This window comes from Vipera ursinii, assembly GCF_947247035.1.
Source record: "Vipera ursinii genome assembly, chromosome: 1".
Taxonomy (NCBI): Eukaryota; Metazoa; Chordata; class Lepidosauria; order Squamata; family Viperidae; genus Vipera; species Vipera ursinii.
In genome coordinates, this window is record NC_139512.1 from 275350506 (window position 1) to 275377003 (window position 26498).

At 37.1% G+C, this 26498-nt stretch overlaps 1 protein-coding gene across 2 annotated transcripts in view; it reads left to right on the forward strand.

The window, feature by feature from the left end:
• SCAF8 (SR-related CTD associated factor 8) overlaps positions 1–26498 on the forward strand; it is a 92169-nt gene that overhangs the window by 54815 nt on the left and 10856 nt on the right. Inside the window, exon 21 of one of the 2 annotated variants that reach the window (XM_083348119.1) lies at positions 11832–13436. The exons of the other annotated variant lie outside the window; for it this stretch is intronic. The gene's annotated coding sequence lies outside the window, so the exon portion shown is untranslated. Of the gene's footprint in view, positions 1–11831; positions 13437–26498 lie in introns of those variants that run through there. 2 annotated transcript variants of the gene reach the window in all.

Consider the following 26498-nt stretch of genomic DNA (forward strand, 5'->3'; position numbering starts at 1 on the left):
TCACTTAGTACTTTGTAATTACAGGACTTAGTACTTTGTAATTACAGCAATTACAGTTTCGAGTCTTTGTGGATATGATGCAACAAGCTTTGCACATCTGAATTGGGGATTTTCTGTCATTCTTCCTTGCAAATCCTCTCAACCTCAGTCAGGTTGGATGGTGACTATTGGTGGACAGCCATTTTCAGGTCCCTCCAGAAACGTTCAATATGGTTCAAGTCAGGGCTCTGGCTGGGCCACTCTAGACATTCACAGAGTTGTCCTAAGCCACTTCTGCATTGTCTTGTCTGTGTGCTTAGGATCGTTGTGAAGTTGAAAAGTGAACCTTCGGCCCAGTCTGAGGTCCTACGTGCTGTGGCACAGGTTATCCCTGTACTTCATTCCATTCAGATTTCCCTCAACCCTGACCAGTCTCCCAGTCCCTGCTGCTGAAAAGCACCCCCACAAGCACGATGCTGCCACCACCATGCTTCACTGTTGGGATGATATTGGATAGGTGGTGAGTGGTGCCTTTTTTCCTCCAGACATAACATTTAGAATTGAGCCAAAACAGTTTGACCTTGGTTTCATCAGACCAGAGAATCTTGTTCCTCACAGTCTGAGAATCCTTCAGGTGCTTTTTTGCAAACACCAAGTGGGTTTTCATGTGTTTTGCACTGAGGAGAGGCTTCCATCTAGCCACTCTGCCATAAAGCCCAACTGGTGAAGAGCTGCAGTGATGGTTGTCCTTCTGAAACTCTGTCCCATCTCCACACAGGATCTCTGGAGCTCAGTCAGTGACCATCAGGTTCTTGGTCACCTGTTCTTACTAAGGCCCTTCTCCCCCGATTGCTCAGTTTGACAGTGCAGCCAGCTCTTGGAAGATCCTGGTTGTGCCAAACTTCTTCCATTTGAGAATTATGGCGGCCACTATGCTGTTAGGAATCTACAAGGCAACTGCAATTTTATTGTAGCCTTCCCTAGACCTGGGCCTTGCAATAATCCTGCTTCTGAGCTCTGCAGGCAGTTACTTTGACCTCATGGCTTTTCTGCTATAGTATGCGTTGTCAGGTGTGAATTCTTCTATAGAGAGGTATGTGCCTTTCCAAATGATGTCCAATCAATTTAATTTACCACAGGTGGACTCCAATCAAGATGTAGAAACATGTCAGCAACAATCAAGAAAAATGGGAGGCACCGGAGCTAAATTTCAAGTGTTGTCGCAAAGGGTCTGGATACTTATGCCAATGTGATATCTCAGTTTTTTCTTTTCGATAAATTTACAGACATGTCTGTAAATGTCTGTTTTCACTTTGGCATTATGGGGGTACTGAGTGTAAATACATTAGAAAAAATGAATTTAAACAACTAATCAGACCGCAGCATAACAAAATTGAGAAAAGTGAAGGGGGTCTGAATACTTTTTGAATGCACTGTATAATGATTCTTTGCTATCTTCGGTACAGGAATAGCAAAGTAATTTTAGTATGGCTGTAGAGGCAAATATATGGCACAAGATTGATTATAGGAGCATGAGTGCAATATGCTTTGGTATTGTACTTTATGATCCATGATAACTAAATATTAAAGTTCTAAACTCATGGGAAATACCAAGTTGCTTATCTTTGTACTAATTGAACTTGCTGAAGCATCTTGTGATCAGGCACTACCTTTATCCTGCAAGTAAAAGATCTTTTATTTATTATTTCAATTTTATATTGTTGCTCATTTCAAATGATTCTGGATGGCTCACAGCAATTAAAACTATATATTTAAAAATACAAGAACCATAATAGAAATGATTTAGATATCCATATAACAAAACAGTATCCGAGGTATCTGAAGATTCACCAATAATAGTGTTACCTTGAGGTAAGGTGGGGGCCCCGATATTTTTGGAAATAAATAAATAATAGCACAACTACTGCACAGTCTCTGCCGCACACCCAGATCCCCAAGTATAAGCAAAATCATGTCCCTAAGGCTTTGTGAAAAACCAGTAGGCTTTCATTCAATAGCCTATTTATTCAATAGCCATTCTGATCTCTGGGAAATGATTTCCAGAGAGCAAGTGCCACAACAGAAAAAGGTTTTCTTCCTGAATCTAACCAGATGACATTCCGTAACAAAAGGGAACCAAAGCATGCTTGTCCTGGCAGATCTAATGGGATAGATAGATGAAATAGGGGAGAAGCATTCCCTCAAATAACCCCACAAAAATAAAAAGGAGGAACAGTCGCAAACAGCATCTAAATTTTGATTGTGAAACTATATTATTGCCCATGCTAAATTACCATATAAATGCTTAAAAGTCAAATCGCCATAGAAAGAAGGCACCATCAGATTGCTCATTTATAATGTAATACATATCAAGATGTATACTTTCAAGAGAAAGATAAGATAATCTTTACTGTCATTTTTTTACTGTGGGCCCAATGGTGCCCAGAAAGAGAAGCAAGAGAAGAATCTTATTTTCTATGGCATTAATAGCTTTCCTATTACTGGATAAACCATAGCATTCCTTTAAATGGTTTGAAATAAGGCAAATCGAATTGTTTTGATTCCTTACTACTAAGGCTTATGAGTCTTGCTTTAACAGCAGTGTTTCCCAACCTTAGGAACTTGAAGATGCGTGGACTTCAACTCCCAGAATTCCCCAGCCAGCTATGCTGGCTGGGGAATTCTGGGAGTTGAAGTCCACGCATCTTCAAGTTCCTAAGGTTGGGAAATGCTGTTTAACAGTAACAGTAAACCTGGGACAGCTGCCTGCACATTTGCCACCAATAGGGTTTCCTGAAAATAAGTATTTTTTATTTTTTTTATAATTCACACTATAAAGATAATTCTGGCTATCCGCAATAATGATATTTTTGACAATATTTTATTCCCTTGATAGGGGAGCAGTTCTTTTTGGTGCTTTTTTGAGAAAGAGAGCAGCCACAGCATTATTAACAGCTTGGAATGCAGCTTATGGACTGTGATACTATCAACAATACTATTAATGTAAAAGTATTCAGTATTGCATCCAAAATTGTATACTGAGGAAGTTCATTTAGGTTGCACTTCTTTATCACTTATTTAGGAGCAAATCTTGTTAAATTCTTTGGGGTAAACATGTAGGTTTATTCTGTTGTTGCCGTTTTCAGGTTCTTAGATGAAATAAAGCCAAGAATTTTAAAATCTTATCTATTCACTGATGTTGGAGTTATGACACATGTACACATTACATTTTAAATGGGCTACTTATTCTTTATTACATATTCACTACTGTTAAAGGAACATAAAGTAATTTTAAAACTACACAAGTAAAATAATTTTATCATTTTTCTTAGGCAAACAGACATCACTTAGTTTTGTAACATTTCTTCTGTTAGCTGCTTCTGATCTAGCTTACATGGACATTGGAAACTATATCTTTGTTGTATTTTAGTTCAGCTTGTGTGAAATATATATCATTCCTTTTAAATGAATAATTTTCAAACATTGGTGTACAATTTCTTATATAACGTTCAACAAGAGACATGAATTACAAATATCATTATGGTATATGTAACAGTTCATAGATTTAAGAGTCAAACACAGAGAAGAATACACTCATTTATTCTGCATCAGACGTAAGTAACCTTTGTGTAATACAACTGAGACTGAATCTGTCCCCAAATTTAAAAGAAAATATTCCCAACGAAGTTTACTCAAGAAAGTTCAGGGCTGCATTCTATAAGAAAATTCACAAACTCAGAGGAAGATTAGTCTGATAGAACAGATCTATAGAAAGGTGGGCAAAGACTTTGAAAATGGGATGATTAAGAAAGAATAAGTAGCAAAAAGGACTTTCCCAGGTCTGAATTGGAAAGACCATATTTTTTAACTTACATGAATAAATAAGGAAGACTAAAATAAACTAAACATATGACATTAGAAATTTAGAATTGCCTTTTGCTTAGACAAAGCCTAACAGACCCAGTTCTTTCCCAGTCATTTGGGTTCACAGATGAAAGGAACTTTGGCAATAAATATAAATTGCATTGCTTAACCTTAGAGAAGACATGTCAAACTGCTGGCCCACAGGCCAGATGCATCATGCTGAAACCACACCCACCCCATTGCTGGCAATGGGGAAAAAGTCCCGATACATCACACGACATCACGGGATGTCGCGATCTTGACATGCCTGCCCTAGAGAGTAAGCTGGATCCAGAAGATTTAAATACTTAGCCAATTCTTGCAGAAATATTTTGACTTCTTTCTGTCCCCTAGATCAGGCATGTCAAACTCGTGATGTCACTTTTTCCCCATTGACGGCAATGGGGTGGGCGCGGTTTTATGATAACATGCCTGGCCCGTGGGCTGGCATTTTGACATGCCTGCCCTAGATCATTCTATTTACTTTAAGTTAATACCTAGGCAGTTAGATTTATGCCTACTATGGTTTTTATTGCTGATAATTCCAGTGAAGACTCCACAAAATTTCCTGATTCAGTGCCTGCTGGTCATGATATTTCTTACTTGATTCCACCACACATGTCCACATATTTGTAGAATTTCCTCAACTACTCTTAGGAACACAGTGTTAAAATAATAACTTATAATTATAATGGCTGGTAGTGATTTTGTAAATGCTGATGGTGGTCAATATCTGGAGCAACACTTAAATACTGTTGACATTGACAAAATTGCAAAAAGCCATTTAACTTGGAACAGTTTACATCCTGTAATGATACCTCTAACATCAAATAACATCTGCCTAACTTAGGTCCTTGGGAAGACTCAATAGACAGATTAAAAATTGCCAAATCCAGCCTAAACATCTGGCTGACTGTATCCAATCATAGTAATACTTTAATATCATTAAACAAAAACTTCTGTCTATTCTAGCTAGGTCCTTGGAAAGGACTCAGAAGCTGGATGAAAATGTCAAATCCAATCTAAACATTGTGTAACCAGCCATAATAATAATAATTTTTAAAACTTGTATTTTTCCTTGCTCCCAATGACTGAGCATCTTACAGCAATCAAAATAATTATAATAACCCATAAAAGATGGCTTGCATTTCAGATCAGAACAAATGAAGCAAAGGGTCTCACTCTCCCTTGCTAAAGGTTTTTTATGAGGAGCCAGGTCTTCACAGCCCTTCCTAATAACAACAGATTCCAGATCTCATGTATGTGTGTGGGGGGACCTCATTCCAGAGGGGAGGAGTTATTACAGAGAAAGCACACTTCAAAGTCCTGATAGTGATATTGTTTAGTCAGGGGAATCTGGAGCACACTAACACTGCAAGATCAAATTGGCCAGGCAAATATAGGAGACAGATAGTCCTTTGAGCAATCAGCCCCTATGCCATATAGGACTTTATAGATAACAGCCAGCACCTTTAATTGCACATGGAATCAAACTGCAAAGCAGTGCAGCTCATGCAACAAAAATGTAATGTGCATACCATAGCACACCCATCTGCTTGTGCTGCTGCATCTCATATCAATTGAATTTTCTGGGTGGTCTTCAACAGCAGCCCCAACTACAGTGTGTTGGGCGTCAAGGTTGAGTATGAATGACTGAAGACCTCTCCCCAATTTGATGATGTAACTTGGGGGTCCCCAACCCCCAGTTCGCAGCCTATTACTGGGTCGTGGCCTATTCGCAACTGGGCCATGGGCTGACACACACTTCAACGTAGCCCCGTGTGAGTAGTGGGCTGGCACATGTGTGCAGCTTGTGCAAGCAGACGGCCGATGAGCATGCTGAACTTGCGGATGCGTGCGCAGCTTCCAAGCCAGGCCACCAAGCCACAAAGGTTGGGGATGCTGGTGCAACTGGTACAGCAGATAAAGTTGTCATGGTTCCGAGAGAGACAAAGCAGAACTCTGAGGCTTGGAAATTCCTCAAAGAATATGTTTATTAGTTACAAAGTATTGGCACATCAAAAGTGAAACCAAGTCTAAAGACAAACGTAACAAATCCCCAATACAAAGTTAAGAAATCCCACCTCTAAAGCTATGCAAGCAACTACGTTCCCCAATACATCTTGGAGGGCTTTTCACGAAATGCCCAGCCAGCAGTCTCAGGAACAGCCATTGACCTTGGTTCCCAAGGGACAAAAGATTATTTTGACTAGCAAAGCACCTGGCAATCCCCCCTCTCCCCTTTGTATGTGTCAACCGAAAATGAATAGGGAAAATGGCCAAAGCCATGCTCATTTTCAAAGTTGACAGTTGCTGCAGCTGCCTGCACAGCAGCCCCACATTGTGCACCAACCTTGGAAGGGAAGTGCTACCCCAGCAGATCCCAACCTTTGTGGTTTGGCGGCCTGGGTTGGGGAGAGGGGAACCAGGCCACCTGAGCGGTGGGCCAGCTCTTGCATGCGACATAGCTCGATTCACGCAAACAGCAGGGCAGCACTCGGGCATGCACGTACAGGTCAACTACAAGTAGATCTGCCTATGAATCCGTTTGTGTGTTAGCTTGCTGTTTGTGTGAGTCAAGCTGCACACATACACCAGCCCAATGCTCACATGGGGAACTGCACGTGTGTGTATGTGTGCTGGCCCACGGCCTAGTTGCAAATAGTGGGCCACAGGTTAGGGACCCCTGTGCTATCACATCCAAGACCAAAAGTGGAATATCCCAAATTCTGGGCAGTGCAAACTTTCACAGTCATTTGATCTTGATAGGATTGAGTCAGAGGTAGTTCCTCCTCATCCAAATCTGCACAGCTTCCAGGAACCTGAACAGAACATTTACAACCTCACTTGGCTGGTCCAGAGTTGATACAATTGGGTTTCATAAGGTTACTGATCCCAGATAAGTGATGACTACACCCAATGGTTTCATATAGTTGTTGAAAAACGGAGACAGAATAGTACCCTGCAGCTTACCAAATAGGTTGTGGTCTCTTACGATTGTAAGCTGTCCAGAGTTACCTTGAGGTAAAATGGGCAGCCAATAAATTTTACAAATATATAAATAAATCTCTTCACCTAATCAACCCAAGAGAAAAGAAGAGAACCACAGTAAAATGGTATGCCCAATCCTGAACCCATGGCATTAGGATGCTGTGGCTGATATAAAAATTGTTGATCAGGGTGCACAAGAATGGCATCCTCAATCCCACTACAAATTATCAACAATTATAACTAAGTCTGTGTTGGTACAAAATCCTGGCCTGTAACCCCATCAAAACATGTCTAGATAATCTGTTTTCTCCAGACTTATTAGCTGCAGACCAAACATCTTCTCACCAACCTTCCCCAAACACAGAATGTGGAGTACTTGCTGGTAGTTGTCAAAAACGGTTGGATCCAAAGATGGCCTCTTGAGGAAGGAGCACATGTTTTTTTTTTCTTTCAAAGCAGACACTAGCACGTTCTCCTTTAGAGAAGCTGATACTAAGCCTGGATCTAACTGCAGATCATTTTCCTGGATGCTTTTATGATATAGGAGGGGCCCAGATTCAGTAAAGAGGTGGCTAAACTGACAGCAAGAGAATCCTGTTCACTTCCTTGGGAGTAACCAGCTCAACTCATTCCAAATTACCTCCCTCCCAAACCATGTCCCCGGAATCAGAGTGCCCTATTGACTCCAGGTTGGAGCAAATCAGAGAGACTTTATCCACCAGTAGCCCAACAGATGTTCCAAGGAGCTCACTCTACCAAATAGGGACCATTTTCTTTAATAGTTAAATAATAATAATTAAAAAACTGAGCAATTTTGTTACATTGCTGTGAGGAAAACATGGTCAGTTATGGCAACTGACTTGTCAAAACTGTGGAGAAAAAAAAACCATGTGACTATTGAAGATATAATATAGAATATTGATGGAGACAAAGCTGTCAGTATGATAGGTTGTTCTTGGATTCTTTGACTAAACCCACGAAACAAACTAACCAGAATTTTGGTTTGGTTTTGGTCCGTGGTTCTCATAACATAACGCCAATTTACAGTCATATAAAGCAGTTATCTTCAAGAAGACCTGAACTGCTGACAATTGATATAAACATACCCACTGTTGTAGCCATTACCTTCTCTCAGGAAGTTTTTTTCAGCTACTCCGTGTAGTTTAGAGTCCTGGATTTTCCAAATGTTTACATTCAAATACAAACGAGGCCTATCTCTTCTGAGGAAAAATGACAAACAGTAGCATGCATTTTAGTAAGCGTGAATGTGGCTGTGCATAAAAATGTAGATTTGTTCCTGATTTCAATCTAGAAGTATAAAAAAGCCTTACAAATGCTTTTTAGAGAACTTAGAGAATACTAAAGTTAGGAAGGCTGTATTAATGTTGAGAAGTACACATTTTGATTTAAAAAAAGTATACAGTTTGGAAAACAGATGAGAGATTAATGCCAGGTATATATGCAAGTGTCTAAATACCTTTCCTTACTGAACCTTTAAAAAGTAATGTGGAACTAATAGTAAATTTGGACTTTTTATTACTTTATTGTTATTCTCTGCAGTCCATGTAAATCTTCCTTAAGATTTGACTTAAGGAATTATCTTCACTTTATGTTCATAGTTGTTTCTTTCATTCTTCATTTCCTTGTTTTCCACATCATAATAGTTTTTCTTCCTTACCCAATGATCTTGGTTTCGACTTCTTGAAAAGTAAACTCAGTTGCTTGGGATTTTGTGGCATCAGAGTTTACAGAAGCTTAAAAATATAAAATGCATTCACAAGCCTAAAGCCTAAATTTTTATCTTTTTCCCAAAGGCATGATCTAAAAATAAATAATTTCTGCACACACCCTACAAAGCTTGAAGCCTTAAAAATAACTGTTCATAATGCATAAATTAGAAAACTATCAATCCCTCTGCAGTTCTTCATCATTTAACAGAAGTCATATTCTCTTAACATCCAGAAGTTAATTTGAAAGATTGTCAGGTCTGCCTTTAAAGCATTTAGGTGTCAGACTACCTGAATTTGAATAGAAATGGCGTGGTTATTTATACCATATAGATGGTCATAGTTTCCTCTGCATATTTTATTTTAAGAAAGCCTAAATTTTCATTGTATGCTCACTGTAAATGGAATGGTCCCATTCGAAGCTTCAGTTAATACTGTAATCAACTTTGTAATTATTATTATTATTGTAATTATTCTGACTTGTTATCAGGCAAAGAATATGGGAGAGAAATGCCATTTTTCCTTTCTCAAGCCTCTCATTTCGGGGGGGGGATTTTAACTTCACAATTAGCACCTCACTTCAGTCCCTTTTCTCAGCATATTAGAAGCTGAGCCAGTTAATTATTTATCTTCCGAATCCCCAATTGGTTGCTCTTTAAAAAGTAACCCATTTTTGGTAGGTCAAGGAAGTATAAATCCTTGCCAGGCCATTTTTTAAATTTTTAATGGTCTTTTAATTTGAAAACTGATATGTTTCTGCATAGCTTATAAACGCTACATTATTTTCAAGCAATACCAGTACACATTTTTCATATTCACGCAACCAAATATTTTGCTCTCACTGTCTGCCTGACCTTGTTCCTTTAGATATTATTTTTCTCCCGCCTAGCTAAAATACTACACAAAGAAATCAATAAAAATATGCAGGGTTGGGGGGGTGTTTACTGTTGCAATGATAGTCCATGTATAAGTTCCCTATGCTACAAATGAAGGATAGCAGCAAACTCTTTGTTTGTTTTGTAGTGCTAAGTGCTTACTCGTCAGTGAATGTTTTTAAGCTCTACTTCTCAGCTTTCAGTAGGTTGTGGAAACCCGTTTCCATCTTTCTTTCTGAATACTTCACATATGTATGTACAGTATGTATCCAAGAATGCTGAAAGCATTGTTTTATTTTGGATAGCTATGGTTTGTTTTTAAGTTGACAGATACTTGACCACCCAAGTATTTATCTCAGTTTTGAAGGAAACCATATATATCTGTTTAATGCTTATATTTTTGTTCATTTTTATCAGCAAAAGGTATCTACTAATCTTTCCACAGACTTTATAGCAGTGTTTACATAACATAACATTAACATCCTAAAGAAATGGCACTAGAAAATTGTTATTATGCTTTGAATTGAAAGTACGAGCTCCATCCCTTCACAACACACAGCTTTGGACTTATCTCCAAGGTATCAATGAATGCTTGCTTCTGTACTTAAGTAGGCTTAGAAAACTGCCATATGTTTAACCAAATATTGTTTCATCTTCTAGACCATTGTCGTACATGTCATTACCGAAGCTTACCTGAAGGAACAGCTCTTTTTGTAAATACTTTCCACAGCACTGAAAAAGCATTTTCAGTGCCAGTAAGCAGAATCAGAAATATACAAACATATTATTTATTTGTATCCCGCCTTTATGATATTTACAAATAACTCAAGGCACCGAATATATCCAATACACAATATATCCCTACAACAACAGCCCTGTGAGGTGAGTTGGGCCAAGACAAGACAAGAGTGACTGGCTCAAGGTCATACAGCTGGCTTTCATGGCTAAGGTGGAAATGAAACTCATGGTTTTCCAGCTTCTAAGTTGATTGTTATAACCAGGTCCCAATAATATTTTTATGAGGAAAAAACTCATCAAAAGAATGTGAAACAACCAGCATTTGGTTAAAAAAAAGGGGGGGATTTAATTCTGTTTTGTTCTTCCTTTTGAAATCTAAAGAAAAACTTTCTAGGTAGCCAAGACATTCATTTCTATTTGCCCTTTCATTACTTTGAACAAAACTCTGTATTATAATCCATCCAAGTTTGCATTAAACTGTCTTCTCTTACACATTAGGAGAAATATTTTCTAACATGGCCTCAAGCGATCTCGGAAGCAATTTCACAGTGCTAAATTGCATTTGAAATATAGTGACTGTAAAGTTTACCAATGAGCATCTCTCATGTTTACGTTAAATATTCTCTGTCTGGTGAACTAGATTTCACCTCGTCATAATAAATGAGAAAACAGGAAAGAAATTTTTTTAAAAAAATTATAGCCAAAAGGAGAAAAAGAATTTTAGAAAAATATGTCATGGAGAGAGAGAGAGAGAGAGAGAGAGAGAGAGAGAGAGAGAGAGAGAGAGAGAGAGAGGGAGGGAGGGAGAGAGAGAGAGAGAGAGAGAGAGAGAGAGAGAGAGAGAGAGACATACACATACACACATACAACTTTAATTAAAATATAATTAAAATATTTATCACTTGCAAGAAGATCTTAATCTTCTTAGGTACTTCACATGGAGAATGAATGCATTCTCTTAAACTAAATGTATCTTTCCTGTGATTAAAAAGAAGCAATAGCTGTACAAAGCCAAAAACAGGTGTGACTGCCTTAAGGAGTTTCAAAAAGGTGTTCTCATGTTACCGTTCCTAGTGACTGAGGTACTGTGTAGTACCTCACATAAGCAACTCTTAATATTAACCAGTCTGATGACCTAAAAATGTAGTGCTACGTTATATAATAGATAACATTTCTAGTTTTAAAAAAGCATCAGAATTTGTAATAAATATTTATTTGCTCCGTTCTTAATCATGCAGTGATTTTCCTACATTCGTACCACCTCATGTAGATAAACATCTGATTGCAGATAGATCACAGGTTTTTCAAATTACACTTTGTAGCACCTTATAGACTGAAGTTGTCTTGTTAATTGCTATTCAGGTCTCATATGTTAAATAGCCTTTGATAAACATGATGAAGTTTATTACAGTAATTATTGCCCAATCCATAAAAAATTGTAAAATTTCTAATAGTTCACATCTAGATATAGGGTAGGATTTTTATTTACTATGTGTTGTGGTCAATTAATCTCCTAAAAACAGAGAACACAGTGGTAGAACCAAAGGCTGTGGTTGCTGCCAAAGTGCAACAAACAACAAAAATGAAAGCTTTTATTTTTCCTCCCCAAATTGTATAGATGAAAGCACAACTGCAATTGCTTCCACTTGAATGACAAGGTTTTTCTGCGTCTTGCCTGCTGCTGTTACTTAGACCCAGAAAGACCAAGGGAGAAAGGAGATCAGTGAAAGCTGGAGATTTTCCCTTGTGCAAATGAGAACACTTTCTACTCATACAAGGGATTTTTCTTCTGTATGTTTTTTTTTCATTTTTTTCTTATTCTATGTGCTGATTTTTCTGTTTGAATAAACACTCGAGGCGTTGATGGAGATTCTCAATCATCCAGGTCATGGTTGTCCCAAAAGGCAACTGGACTTTCTTGTTCCAGTTCAAGAAAGCCCAGTTGGCTTTTGAAAAGTACCTTTGGGAAACACTCAAGGCATTTACATTTTGAAACAATACAGGTACACGCAAAAGCAAACTACAGAAAATATGTAGAAATGTAAATGAAAACATGAATAATATAATTTTCACTACCAAAGGCCAAGCAAAAGAAAGACCTATTTACAGACTTCCTAAAGGCAATTCATCTCCAAGAGAATACAGTTAGTAAACTGGGAGCAACACAGCAAAATTTTGTCTCCCATCTGTTCAATAGACAAACCTCTGAAAGTGGGGACACTTTCAGAAGGGCCTTTTGTACGGATCTTAAAGTATATGAAGGCAATTTACTTCACATAGTCTTGGTCTAACTGTTTGAAGTATTTTTTAAAAGTGTAGTTTCTTAACACACCTCTGTGTACCATTATCTGCTGTTCCCTACATCAGGGGTCCTCAACCTTGGCAAGTTTAAGACTTGTGGACTTCAACTCCCAGAATTCCTCAGCCAGCAAAGGTGGGAGTTGAAGTCCACAAGTCTTAAAGTTGTCAAGGTTGAGGACCCCTGCCCTACATTATGTATATTTTCAAATGATTCTGGAAAAAGTAGGCTTTGGGGACACTTGGAAATTTTACTTTGCTGGATTGATATGAAGTCCTTAATTTCTTGAATGATCATGACGTTAGCCATGGAGCGTGGATGTTCCTCATCTCTTAAATCTTCGGTCTATACCTGTCAATTTTGGCCAGTAGCCTTGCCCTTTACAATCACTAGCTATATTTCTAGTGAAATCACTTCTAATAAAACTGTCTTTACAAATAACTGAAGTCGTTGTTTCTTATTCTGCCTCTCTGCATGCAAATTAGCTGATGCAGTCAGCCAACTGACTACCACTTCACAAGATTGGCATTTTTTCCCTTCCATTCATAAACATAATAAAAATACTTCTAATGTATTTTTAAGCCTGCACATAGCTAGGGCCCAATGATTGACAGCAACATTCTGTACATGCATTAGAAGTTTCCTGGTTCTGAAATGCCATTCCTGAAATAAAGGGGATTCTTTCCTGCCATATATAATAGCAACAATGGTTCACTGTAAGAAAGAAAATACATATTGACCAATTCAGATTCTGACCTAGAGCATAGAATCATAGGAAGTGACTTTAGAGTGGCTGGATTAACACATTACAGTAACACATTACAGTAAGCCATTCTGTTATTCGATTTTGGATTAGTGTATGAAATGAACTACCCATGATATATTAACTCAATCAATTGTGACTTATCTAATAAACCACGGTTGTGCTTATATGTGAATCCAGTATTCTTTATGCTCATTGGCATGAGCTTATCACAAACTTCAGTCAGAAGCTTTTTCAAAATCTGCCAGGAGCTGAGTCTGAGAACTTTCTCATAATTCATTGGTTTTACAGCTCTTCTCTGCTATTTCAGCTGACTCCAATATTCTTGTTCTAGAATTATCTGATCTGTTGTTGACAATGAATTCAATGCATTCATATATATTGGATCAGCAACAGCAACATTGTGAGTGACACATGGTGAGTGACACAGCAGGTTTATCAAAATGAAGACACATGGGCAGCGACATCACATAAATGACATCCTTATGTACTTGCGTCTAAACCTTTAATGCAAATATCTAAATTGTGGCATACCCATGACATCAAACGTCATTCTCCCCATGTAGCTGTCCAAACTCATTGTAGGTTCTACTATGCACTCTTCAGTGATTGCACAATTGCAAAACATAGAGAGAGAAAATTATTTTTAGATAGGTGAAATCCTATGAAATCTTCCTCGAGAATTCCAAAAATTGAAAATGCGAATGTGTTTCTCAAATCTCATGAAATCTCATATAACACGACTTTAAGGAGTTGGTTATCTTGAAATATTTTCCCCTATTTTTCTTTAAAAGATACACATCTTTTAAGCATAATGTGAGGTGCAGCATTGATGATCCCTGATAAAGATATTTTTGCATTAGGTGATTGTGCTGAGTCTAGCTAAGGTGGATTTAATACCTTTTTACATTGAAATATTCATTATTTCTCCTAACTTCAGCTGTCAATCATTTCAGTATGTAATACAAACTAATATTGAAATAGCTGAAATGCTGACCATATTCTAAGGAATATTTTTACCACTACGAATGTTCACCTGGAAAAACAAGTATTAACTCAATTCTAATTTCATCCTGTCTGATTCTGCTAATTAATCACTATACTTTTAAGACAAATTTTTAAGAGAAAAATAGGGTACTTCTGCCTTTTCCCCTGAAATGTAGACATTTTGACATCTAGAACTTTGTATTCTTAATAAACGACATGAGTTATTGAAATCCTCTAAGCACTAGATAAGGCCACAGTTGATGCATCAATTAAAATGGCTAGCAACAGCTTCCATATGTTGTACTAGCCACAGAATGATTCCCAGATCCTAAACCTCTCTTTCATGGCTAGTGCATACCTACACAGAGACAACATTGATGTTAATGGAGAACCTCAGTGAACAAGCAGTACTGCTGTCTTTTTTGTGTTCAGCTTCAACCTGTTTCCCATATAGACCTTGACAACCTCCAGACACTGGGACAAGATGTTGGCTGCATGTTTCCTACAGGGTAGCAATGTGCAGTTAGATATTATCATCGTAATAACAATACCCCATCCTAAACTGTCAGATGACCTCACTCAGTGGCTTCATATAGATATTAAAAAACAAGAGGCAGAAGACTGATTTTTGGAATTCCGCAAAGTAGGTCCACCAAACCAACCTTTGTTCCCTACATCAGCTGCCTGAAATCGCCCACCAATGCCTCCAATCTCCAACCACAGAAGGCAATCCAACAAGATACTATTTTAGATGACATCAAAAGCTGATGAAGTATCTAAAGAGATCGGGAGAGGTGCACTTTCCCCATCCAAGTCCTGAATGAGGTGAAAAAACCAGTTCTGTCTCCAAACAACACCCAATTCTATTCTTGTAGAATCTGTTGGAATTGATCTGCCACCACCATTTCAACAATGTTGAATGTTATAAATGCCCATGAGCACAATATTTTTGTTGTACGTTATTTCCTTGGAAGTAACTCCCACTGAGTTGGATGAAGCACAGTGGTGGTATTTTTAAGGTATCAAATATTTGCCATTTTCTAAAGGAAGATGCATTATGTACCTGCTCTTTCCAAAACTATTCTATTTAAAGCAGCTTTTGCCAATATGAGAGCATCTTGCAAATACATAGACTTCAGCTTCCTGAATTTCCAAACAGCATGGTTATTGCTGAGAATTCTGACAGTTAAAATTAACATGTAAGCTTGCTTATGTGCTTTGTTTATTTATTTCAGTTTTTTGTAACCTGTCCCTATCCATAGACATTCTAGGTCGGGGTAGGCAACCTTGGTTCTTTTATGACCCGTGGACTTCAACTCCTGGCTCAGGAATTCTGGGAGCTAAAGTCCATGAGTCATAAAAGAGCCAAGGTTGCCTACCCCTGCTCTAGGTGATATACAAAAAGACTAAAAATGCAAAATAAAAGCAAGATAAACAATAAAAATCCCTCAGATTCTTACAAGAAATACACATTCTGGTATAGTGTTGTTTTAAAAGCTTTATGAAGTTTATGATATTCATATAGAAGGCCTACCAGTTGGTATTTCTGCCTCATGTCACATTATAGACTGTAAGCAGGTTTCCTTGACACTTAATAATAATATGAGGCCTTTGTAAGTACAATTTAGAATATGTTAATTGTTTGTATCTTAAATGTGGACATGACATACTTTGGAACATCCTATCAGATGTTACTAGATAGCAAAAATCCAATTCCTCTGCAGATCTAAGTGTCATCTGGATTTTTGCAATCAAATCTAATAGCCCTAACCTTCCTCAAATTAAGGATAGGTTAGTGAAGATTCCTTGAGGTATTAATCCAATCATGTCATACTAAGTTCTCTATTGCCGTTTACCTTTTTCAGTGTAGTGCCCTCAAGATGTTTTGAACAAAAACTCCCAGGCAATACAGGAACATCTGCCCTCTTTACATAAAATCACACAAGGAAATCTAGATCAGGCTGATGGCTTAATAATAACAGAATAACAGAGTTGGAAGGGACTTTGGGGGTCATCTACTCCAACTCTTTGCTTTATTAGGAAACCCTATACCATTTCAGACAAGTGGCTGTCCACTCTCTTCTTAAAACCTCCAGTGATGGAACACCCACAACTTTTGAAGGCAAGTCATTCGACTACGTAGTTAATTGTTCTCGCTGTTAGGAAATTTCTCCTTAGTTCTAGGTTGCTTCTCTCCTTGATTAGTTTCCATCCATTGTTTATTGTCTTGCCTTCTGTGCTTTGGAAAATAGGTTGACCCCTCTCTTCTTTGTGGTAGCCCCTCAAATACTGGAACATTGCTATCATATCATCCCTAGTCCTTTTCACTAGAGTAGACATATTCAATTCCTGCAACCATTCTTCATATGTGTTGGCCTTCAGCCCCTTAATCATTTTTGTTGCTCTTTTTTGCACTCTTTCCAGTGCACAAGTAGTTAAGCATTTTGTGTACCACAGTAACAAACCAGTTATGTTCAGGCTTAGATGGACAGGAGGATAATAACCTGTTCTGCTTTTTTTAGTAACTAGTTTTGCTTTCTGTGATTCTGGAGCAAATAATCAGCCAGTGATAACCTGATCTTCCATAAATTTGTCCAATTCCTTTTTAAAGGTATTTTAAAGTGCACCATACTACAGCACCAAAGAAAGCCACAAGTTAAGTTGTGCAAGCAAGTACTTTATTGGTCCTGAATGTCCTTCATTATGTTTATTGAGTGGCTAGTTCTAGCTCTACAATCTATATTATGTATGAGCTTATATACCTCTGTTAGCTTCCCTTGCCCACCTTTACTCCAATCTAAAAAATTCCAGACACTAGTATTTCCTTGCAGAGGAATTCCTCCTATTCCTCTGCTAATATTTTTAGTTCTTGCAATTTTCCCAGTTCTTAAAATTCTTTTCAGATGCATATAATACTCCAAATGCAGTTTCAATTATTATTACTGTTACTATTATACTGTTGTTATTTCCAATTGTCTTCCTAATAGCATGGAATTTATTTTTGTTTTATATGGATACACACTGGATTTTTATTTTTATTGAACTGTCCATTATGACTCCATGTTTTCTCCTGATCAGTTACAATAAATTTCTCCTGATCAATTACTACCAATTAATAATAATAATAATAATAATAATAATAATAATAATAATAATAATAATAATAATAATAATAATAATGACAAAAAGTCTGATTAGTGGACATGGCAGTGCCTGGAGACAGCAGAATAGATGAGAAAGAACTGGAGAAGATAACAAAATACAAAGACTTACAAATAGAAATAGAAAGACTGTGGCAAATGCAAGCAAGGGTAGTACCAATAGTAATAGGTGCCTTGGGTGCAATCCCAAAACAACAGGAGCACCACTTGAACACCATTGGCATTGACAAATTCGCCATTAGTCAATTGCAAAAGGTGGCCTTACTAGGAACTGCTTCCATCCTGCAATGATATCTGTAATACCATCAAACATCCACATCTGCCTATCCCAGGTCCTTGGTAAGGACTCAATAGGTAGACAAAAATGCCAAATCCAGTCTGAACATCTGGCTGACTGTGCAATGATCAATAATGATGATGGGAAGACAAAGCACTACATGGCCAGTACATTTAAAAAAAATAGCTGGGAAAGCAGATAATAACAAGACCTGGCAATGGCTAAGAGCAGGAAAGTTGAAGAAAGAGACCGAGGGACTAATTCTGGCTGCACAAGAGCGAGCCTTAAGGACAAATGCATACAAAGTCAAAATTGAGAAGACAGCAACAGACAGTAAGTGCAGCCTATGCAAAGAAGCTGAAGAAACAGTGGACCACCTGGTAAGCTGCTGCAAGAAGATCGCACAGACTGACTACAAGCAGCGGCATGACAAAGTAGCAACAATGGTGAATTGGAAGATCTGGAAGAAATATCATTTGCCTGTAAGCAAGAACTGGTGGGATCATAAAATAGAGAAAGTCATAGAAAATGATAAAAGTTAAACTGCTCTGGGATTTCAGAATTCAAACAGACAAGCATCTGCAACACAACACCCCGGATTTAACAATTGTCGATAAGAAAGACAAAAAAGTCTGGATAGTGGACGTGGCAGTGCCTGGAGACAGCAGAATAGACGAGAAAGAACTGGAGAAGATAACAAAATACAAAGACCTACAAATAGAAATAGAAAGACTGTGGCAAAGGCAAGCAAGGGTAGTACCAATAGTAATAGGCACCTTGGGTACAATCCCAAAACAACTGGAGCACCACTTGAACACTATTGGCATTGACAAATTCACCATTAGTTAATTGCAAAAGGTGGCCTTACTAGGAACTTCTTCCATCCTTCAATGATATCTATAATACCATCAAACATCCACATCTGCCTATCCCAGGTCCTTAGTAAGGACTCGATAGGTAGACAAAAATGCCAAATCCATTCTGAACATCTGGCTGACTGTACAATGATCAATAATTTAGTACCATACTAATAGGCGTCTTGGGTGCAATCCCAAAACAACTGGAGCACCACTTGGACACCATTGGCATTGACAAATTCGCCATCAGTCAATTGCAAAAGGTGGCATTATTAGGAACAGCTTCCATCCTGCGACGATATCTGTAATACCATCAATTCAAACATCCACATCTGCCTATCCCAGGTCCTTGGTAAGAACTCGATAGGTAGACAGAAATGCCAAATCCAGTCTAAACATCTGGCTGTGTGATGAACAACAATAACAATAACAACAACAACAACAATAATAATAATAACAACAACAACAACAACAACAACAACAACAACCCAGTGTTGGAGCATTCACAGCTTCTGGAGGCAGGTTGTTCCACTGGTTAATTGTTCTATCAGGAAATTTCTCCTTAGTTCTAGGTTGCTTCTCTCTTTGATTAGTTTCCATCCATTGCTTCTTGTCCTGCTGTCAGGTCTTTGGAGAATAGCTTGACTCCCTCTTTTTTATGGCAGGCAGCCCCTGAGATATTGGAATACTGCTATCATGTCAGCCCTAGTCCTTCTCTTCATTGAACTAGACATACCCAATTCTAGCAACTGTTCTTTATATGGTTTAGCCTCCAGTCCCTTGATCATCTTTGTTGCTCTTCTCTACACTCTTTCTAGAGTTTCAACATCTTTATTGAAATTTGCTCACTTGAAGTCCAAAACTCTAGTTTGACTATGTTCTATTGCTTGTGCTTGCATAATGTTGAATTCCAACATTGCATGGTCACTTCCCCCCAAGGTTCCTGTGTCTTCAACACCTTCTATTATTTCATCTCTGTTAGTGAGAATTAACTCCAATATGGCTGATTCCCTAGTTCCCATCTCTACTTTTTGGGAGACAAAGTTGTGTGCTAGGTTTGTCAGGAATCTGTTTGATCTTCCACTTGGCACAGAGTTTGTTTCCCAGTTGATGTCAGGGTAATTAAAGGCCCCCATTACTATTTTGATGTGCTTCCTACATACTTTAGTTAACTAACTAGCAAAAAGTTCATCTACTTCCTGGGTGGCCTATAGTATACACTTATGGCAATGTCATTTTTTTACATCCGTTCATTTTAACAGTGAAAAATAGCTAGCAAAAAGAATCAAATTACATCACTGAAAGATTTTATATGATATGCTTTTATTACGTGCCAGTATTTGGGTTAATGGACAAGACAGAAATCCAAAATAAATAGAATTAAAAGTTGATTGATAGAATTAACACTTTTGTAGAACTTAAATCTTCATTTGCCTTAAATTTGTGTTTTTATTGATTTGTCATTACTGGTAACTTGCACAGCTATTGCAAAATACTAATTGTATTTTGTGTTTTTGTATTGAAACGTAGACTTTCTATGTTTATCAAGAAATATTACCTAGTAATTAGTAGGCATGACATTCTAAAGCTTAGTATACATAACAATATTTGCCTCATCCTTTCCCTTACAGTATACCATAGGATAGCCTAGTTTCCCCTAAATATACGTAAGCTAATAATCTTTCTAGGATATAGGGAAATTAAGAATTGTGGAAGAGTATCCCGCATACCGTTCAGAACTAACTGCCCATTTTTTTATAGGAATGTGGGCATATACTCCTTTTCTCTACATTTACATAAATATATTTATTTACACATGATTTTTTTTCTCCCTTCCCCATGTATTCTGCCTACTTTCTCCCTGTTTACTCATCTCTCAATCATCCTTTTCTCTGTGTATTCTACCCCACCCACCCTAGCCCCACACAACTATACTTCTTGCAGCCCACCTATCTAGTCTAGATATAATCCTGTTATTTACTTTCCAGCTACTTTCTTTAATAAATAAATGATCTAGGAGACTTTATATTGCAGCCTGCTAGCATCTTTAGCTGGAGTGGCTTTGGGCAGAGACATATTTTGAGAAATAAGGGTGAAGCTAGAAGTGAGCGTTTTGGTTTGAAGCGATTCCAGTCATCCTGGGAGATTCTTTAAATAATAAATTATTAGAAAGAATTGGGTCCTTGGTCCAATTAGTTCTACAGTGCCAATCTCTACCATAAAACACTATATATGTAGTTAAACTAACATATTTTTAGGAATATATCAAGAAGATCCTCCTATACTCTGTATTCCAAAGGCAGTAGATTTTTTGCCTTTTGGTATGATGTGGCAGAAAGTGAAAATATTTGCTCTAATATGGGCAAAAAGAATCTTAAAGGTAGAAATGTGGGTCTTCCTAAATTGGGGATTCTAAAGCCTAATTTTTTGAGTCTTTTTTTTTAAATGCTGGGTTCTTTTTTTCCTCAAGCCCTAACATATGGCAGGGTCATACTTTTTTTATGCTTTGCATATTGTATTTTGCTCACCACTCTTACCTCATCTCTGAAAACGAAGAATTTGAAGCCCACTCCCAATACGGTAACATTACCCACTTTGGTGCTACAGCTATTTTAAAAAATAAGTAGCAAAATTTTGCATTAAGTTTAAACCCCTTGAGATTTAATCCATAAACTGAAAATGTATTGATATCTGAGCTTTCAGCTCTTTAACAGTGCTTTCAAATCAGCTCATGAGAGTTGTGTGCAATGACTTGGAATATCTAAGAGTTGTCATCTTATGTGGACTTTTGTTTGACAATTGAACAGATTGTAAGAATTAATTATAGTAGCTTAATACAAGGAAATCTGTTTCGTGATTAAATGTCATTTCTCACGTATTTCCTCACATGCTGTATAAATAAGTACAGGAAAAGTTACAAGCGTACATGTTTGTACACACTCACATATACACAGTTGCTTGATTAGAGCATCTGGTTAGTGTTTCATCTGAAAGTAATTATTACTCCCTGTCCTCTGGCAAATGACTAACTGCAAGATTCATTTAACTATTTGAGATACTTTCCATCTTTTTGCCAAGATTCTGAAGTACATCCAAACAAGAGACTGGATGGAAAAGATATGGAAGAAAAGAAGCAAGAATTAAAACAACAACAACAAAAACTATTGTGCAAAGGCAGGACATCAGGAATAGTATGAAAACTGGCATTTGCGTCCCTTGACAGAATTTTTAAAATATATACAGGTAATGCCAGTTCAGTCACCTCCGGCTTCCATATGATCACTTGCAGCTCATGAATAAGTAAGACAGGAAGAGCATACATTGCATAAAGATAAAATGTGCATGTTATTTATTTTTATTGCTTAGCTTAAAGCTATTTTAACTTACTCCTAGCTGAAAAACAATAGCAACTACTATCCCTGCTATCTGAAAGATGCAATGCAAGGAGAAAAGAAGAAAATGGCCAGCTTACACAATACTTCTGAAAGTTTCAGCTTTTCTGTAACAATTGGCTTAAATAGAAATTTTGGAGAAAAGAGGAATCAAAGGAAGTTAGCAAAATTAATGGAATAGTCCTACTTTACTTCTGCACTGGATTTTCTTGAAATCCAGACCACCTACGGATCAGAATAATCATTCATTCATTTTCCCACAGTGAAGCCAACAGATATGAATTCACTATTTTGATTCTGGTTTTGAGAAGGCGTTTTCTCATTCTGGTTCTCTAAAAAAATCTATTGTTTTACCAAAGATAACGCCCAAATGTTATTGCCAAAATGAAAAATATTTCTGTTTTGGATTTTATCAACAACCTAGCTGTTGCAAATCAGGGAGACTCTTGCAATCAGACCATCGCTGGCCTCTCCAATCAAGCATTGTGTTCCTGAGATTGAAGGACTCATCTTTAGTTTTCCAGTTCTTTACAACTTAAGGTTGCCCACTATCTCATCTATGTGACCATATGTTATGGACAGTGGGCTAGTTACTGATTTACATTATAAGCAAGACCCTTGATTTAATCATTTATGCCTTCACCTTACTCAGCTGTGCTTTATTCAGCAAGAGTATCAATTCTTACATTTACCCCAATATTTGCATTTGCATTAAGTAAGCATTGAAAAGAACATAACTCGAAACCTTTGCATTGATTTCTATGATGCTTGATATAGTTAATCCTATTATAGTTGTCTAGTTTACATAAGCATTTCAATCCCTTGCATGAAAAAATGTATTACACCCATTTATATTTTTTCCGTGCTAGACCTTTTAAGGAGCAGAACTCTTTTTCTCCCAATTCTCCCTCAAAATCCAGGCATTGAATTGGGTTGAATACCATTAGTGTGACCTAAAGCTGGGTGGGTCCTTTGTGCAGAGGGTCTCAATCAGATATGGTAATCTTCGCAGGTTTCCTTCTTCTGCTGCTGCTTATATTGTATTTGTACTAAGAACTGTGACTTTTTTTAACTTTATAAACAATTTTGTATTCTAGATTATAAATATTTTGGGCTCACTGCATACATCTGCTACGTGATACTGCGAACAGTATGCAGAAGTTCAATTTGGCAGAATACTAAAAACTTCAACTAACTACTAACATATGTTATTATTTAAGAATTAGATGGAAAAACAACTGCAGATTTGAAATAATAAGGATTGTTTTAATTTAAACTTACATTCTAAGTGAGAAATGATTAGCCCTTCTATATTAACCATTTTTATTACTGTATTAAAAATATACTGATTTGACACTGAGTTAAATTTTTTATGATCCAGTTTATTCTGGATAAAATTAAAAGTTATAATCTTTTCACTAATGGTAAATAAAAGAATTTGAAACTAAACATTAAGAAAACCAAGATCATGGCAACTGGCCCTCTTAATTCCTGGCAAATAGATGGAGAAGAAATGGAGGTAGTGACAGATTTTATTTTCCTGGGCTCCAAGATCACTGCAGATGGGGACTGTAGCCAAGAAATTAAAAGACGCTTGCTCCTGGGGAGGAAAGCCATGGCAAATCTAGACAGCACACTAAAAAACAGAGACATCACCCTGTCAACAAAAGTGCGTATTGTCAAGGCTATGGTCTTCCCAGTTGCAATGTATGGCTGTGAAAGTTGGACCATAAGAAAGGCTGAGCGGCAAAGAATTGAAGCCTTTGAACTATGGTGCTGGAGAAGACTCCTGCGAGTCCCTTGGACTGCAAGGCGATCAAACCGGTCAGTCCTAGAGGAGATCAACCCTGACTGCTCTTTAGAAGGCCAGATCCTGAAGCTAAAACTCAAATACTTTGGCCACCTAATGAGAAGGAAGGACTCACTGGAGAAGAGCCTAATGCTGGGAAAGATTGAGGGCAATAGAAGAAGGGGACGACAGAGAATGAGGTGGCTGGATGGAGTCACTGAAGCAGTAGGTGTGAGCTTAAATGGACTCCAGAAGATGGTAGAGGACAGGAAGGCCTGGAGGAATGTTGTCCATAGGGTCGCGATGGTTTGGACACGACTTTGCAACTAACAACAACAACAAAATAAAAGAATATATAGCCAGATCCATAGCTAAGTACTGTCCAGTTTCTAGGCAATTTATAATAGCTTTGTTTCCATGGTAATTCACGTATAGTTAACTGAATGATGGTTTACTGAATTAACTGAATTGCCTGGATGCACATAACACTGCTTGAACATTAACCACATTTGTAGAGTTTGCACAGCAGGCTGTGTGTTAAGTTGCAAATTATCTTGTAGTAAATTTATTCATATTGCAGGAAGCATATTTGCCTCCAGGCATTTTCATTTTATATTCACAATTTTTGGATTACATTTTCCAGATCTGAAAATAGGAGCAGCTCTGTATTAGGGGATACGCTATTTTGAGCATTTCTTAATTTATTGCACTTAAATATGCTACACTGCTGTGTAAACTAAAGCTTTCACCATACTCTGTTTAGATACTGTAGCCATACAACACCATCTTCCAAATAAATTCAGACAGTTGAAAGAGTTACAAACTCCAGGCTTACATTTGGCAATGCAAGCAAACTCTTAAAACCTCAGTCACCTTACTTTAGCTTACTGCTATATGGCTTCTCTTCTCCTTTTGACCATTAAAATCCTACAACTAGATTGAAATAAATTATAAAGTAGTATTATTTGCATTACTATACCTACAAGTTACATATTTTTTTTGTTCTGACACTGGCTGCAGAATGCTGGCAGAAGGAATTGCAGTTGAGGAGACAAAAGGGGATGGAAGAACAAAAATCAGATGGTTGGCCAAAGCAATTTCAGATTCAATCATTAATCTTATATAAGCTTTTCTAACAGTGAGCCTATGGACTTCCCAGCAGTCATGCATGGATTGTACTACAAAATGTACATATGAATATAGCACCAATTTTTAACAGGTCCTACAGTTGATCCAAGAATGATCCTACAGTTAGAAAGTTTTTCAAACCTTTCTTGCCTTCACATGTTGAGATCTTACTATGATCCAGTACAAATTATTTTTCCCCATAGAATTTGCAATGTACTATTACATTGCAAAAATGAATCAGATGCTAAGATATGATGTTTTTTAATTGATCTTGTGTATACATGGGAATGTGGTGTTTCTCATTCATATTTCACCTCAGCACTGGGCAGTAATCCTTAGATTTCTTTTAACATCTTACTGAGTCTAGCTTACAGGAATGGCTAAGAGGACCTAAAACATCATATTAAAGTACTTTGAACACTTGAACATTTAACTTGCCATCGTTCTCCCTTCTATAGAACAGAGGAATTTTCCTTAATTATAGGCCTATAATTTTATAAAATAGAATTACTTTAGATTCTATTTTAGATTAATAAATAGTTGATAAAATGAGAGGTGAAAAATAATGCAAAAATTACCCAGGCAGTCTTCTAGGTGGAATTATTATTATGCAATTAACATTAAGATTTAAATTAGCAGCTTTAGAGTTCCAGGCTGGCCTAATAGCATATTTTTGTTCCATTTATGTGCTATGAAATATCATTACATTTAGTCTGATTTTAATTTTCATATACAATCAGTAGAGGCAGAAACTTAGTCCTAAACCTATTATGAGGTAAAAAAAAGTTATAATTAGTCTAAATGAGGCTTATTGCTTTTGTGATACAATAGAGTAGAATTTAAAAGGCATCCTCTCCGGAGCTCTTTTGTATCTGTGTATATTCTAAATAATTGGACATTGCATCAATAACTCATCTACTTCAATTTTCATTAACTGAAAATGTATTATTGAATTCTGTAAAAGAACTGTAAGATAGATCATACATAAAATAAATAAATCATATAACCATTGTTTTTGTCTTAATGGAACTTAATGAAACTTATGTAATATTTTCTTTTTTTTTTACTATGTATGAATACCATTTCAACTTTTGCTCTTGAAAAATTCTGCTCCCAACACAGGATACAGAAGTTCAGTGACAGTAGTATGCTATGGGTTTTTATATTGAGGACATCATTCAGAAATTGTTCCTAGTACCCAATTATTTAGAATTTATTTCACTTTTACGAAATACAGATTGTAGACCTGTGCATATTTACTTTTATTAAAATGTATTTTAAGTACCGGTAAGATCCTTTGTCCAATGAGCAATAGTTAGGCTAACTATCTTCTTCTTAAAGAACCAACCAACCAACAGTTGCTATATATTGAAAAGTCTTTTAACCCAGAATTTCAAAACTATCCTACCTGAATGCATATTTAGAATAGGATGATTTTCCCCTTGATGTACATATAGTCCTTGCTTAATGTTGCTAATTGGGACAGGAAACTTTGTCATTAAACAGTGCAGTTGTATGTTAAAAAACCATGTCTCAGTTGCAGTCGTTAAATGAGGACTATGTGGGCCATTAAGCAAGGACTTCGCATTGATCGCAACTTCCTGCCAGCTTCCCCATTGACTTTGTTTTTTG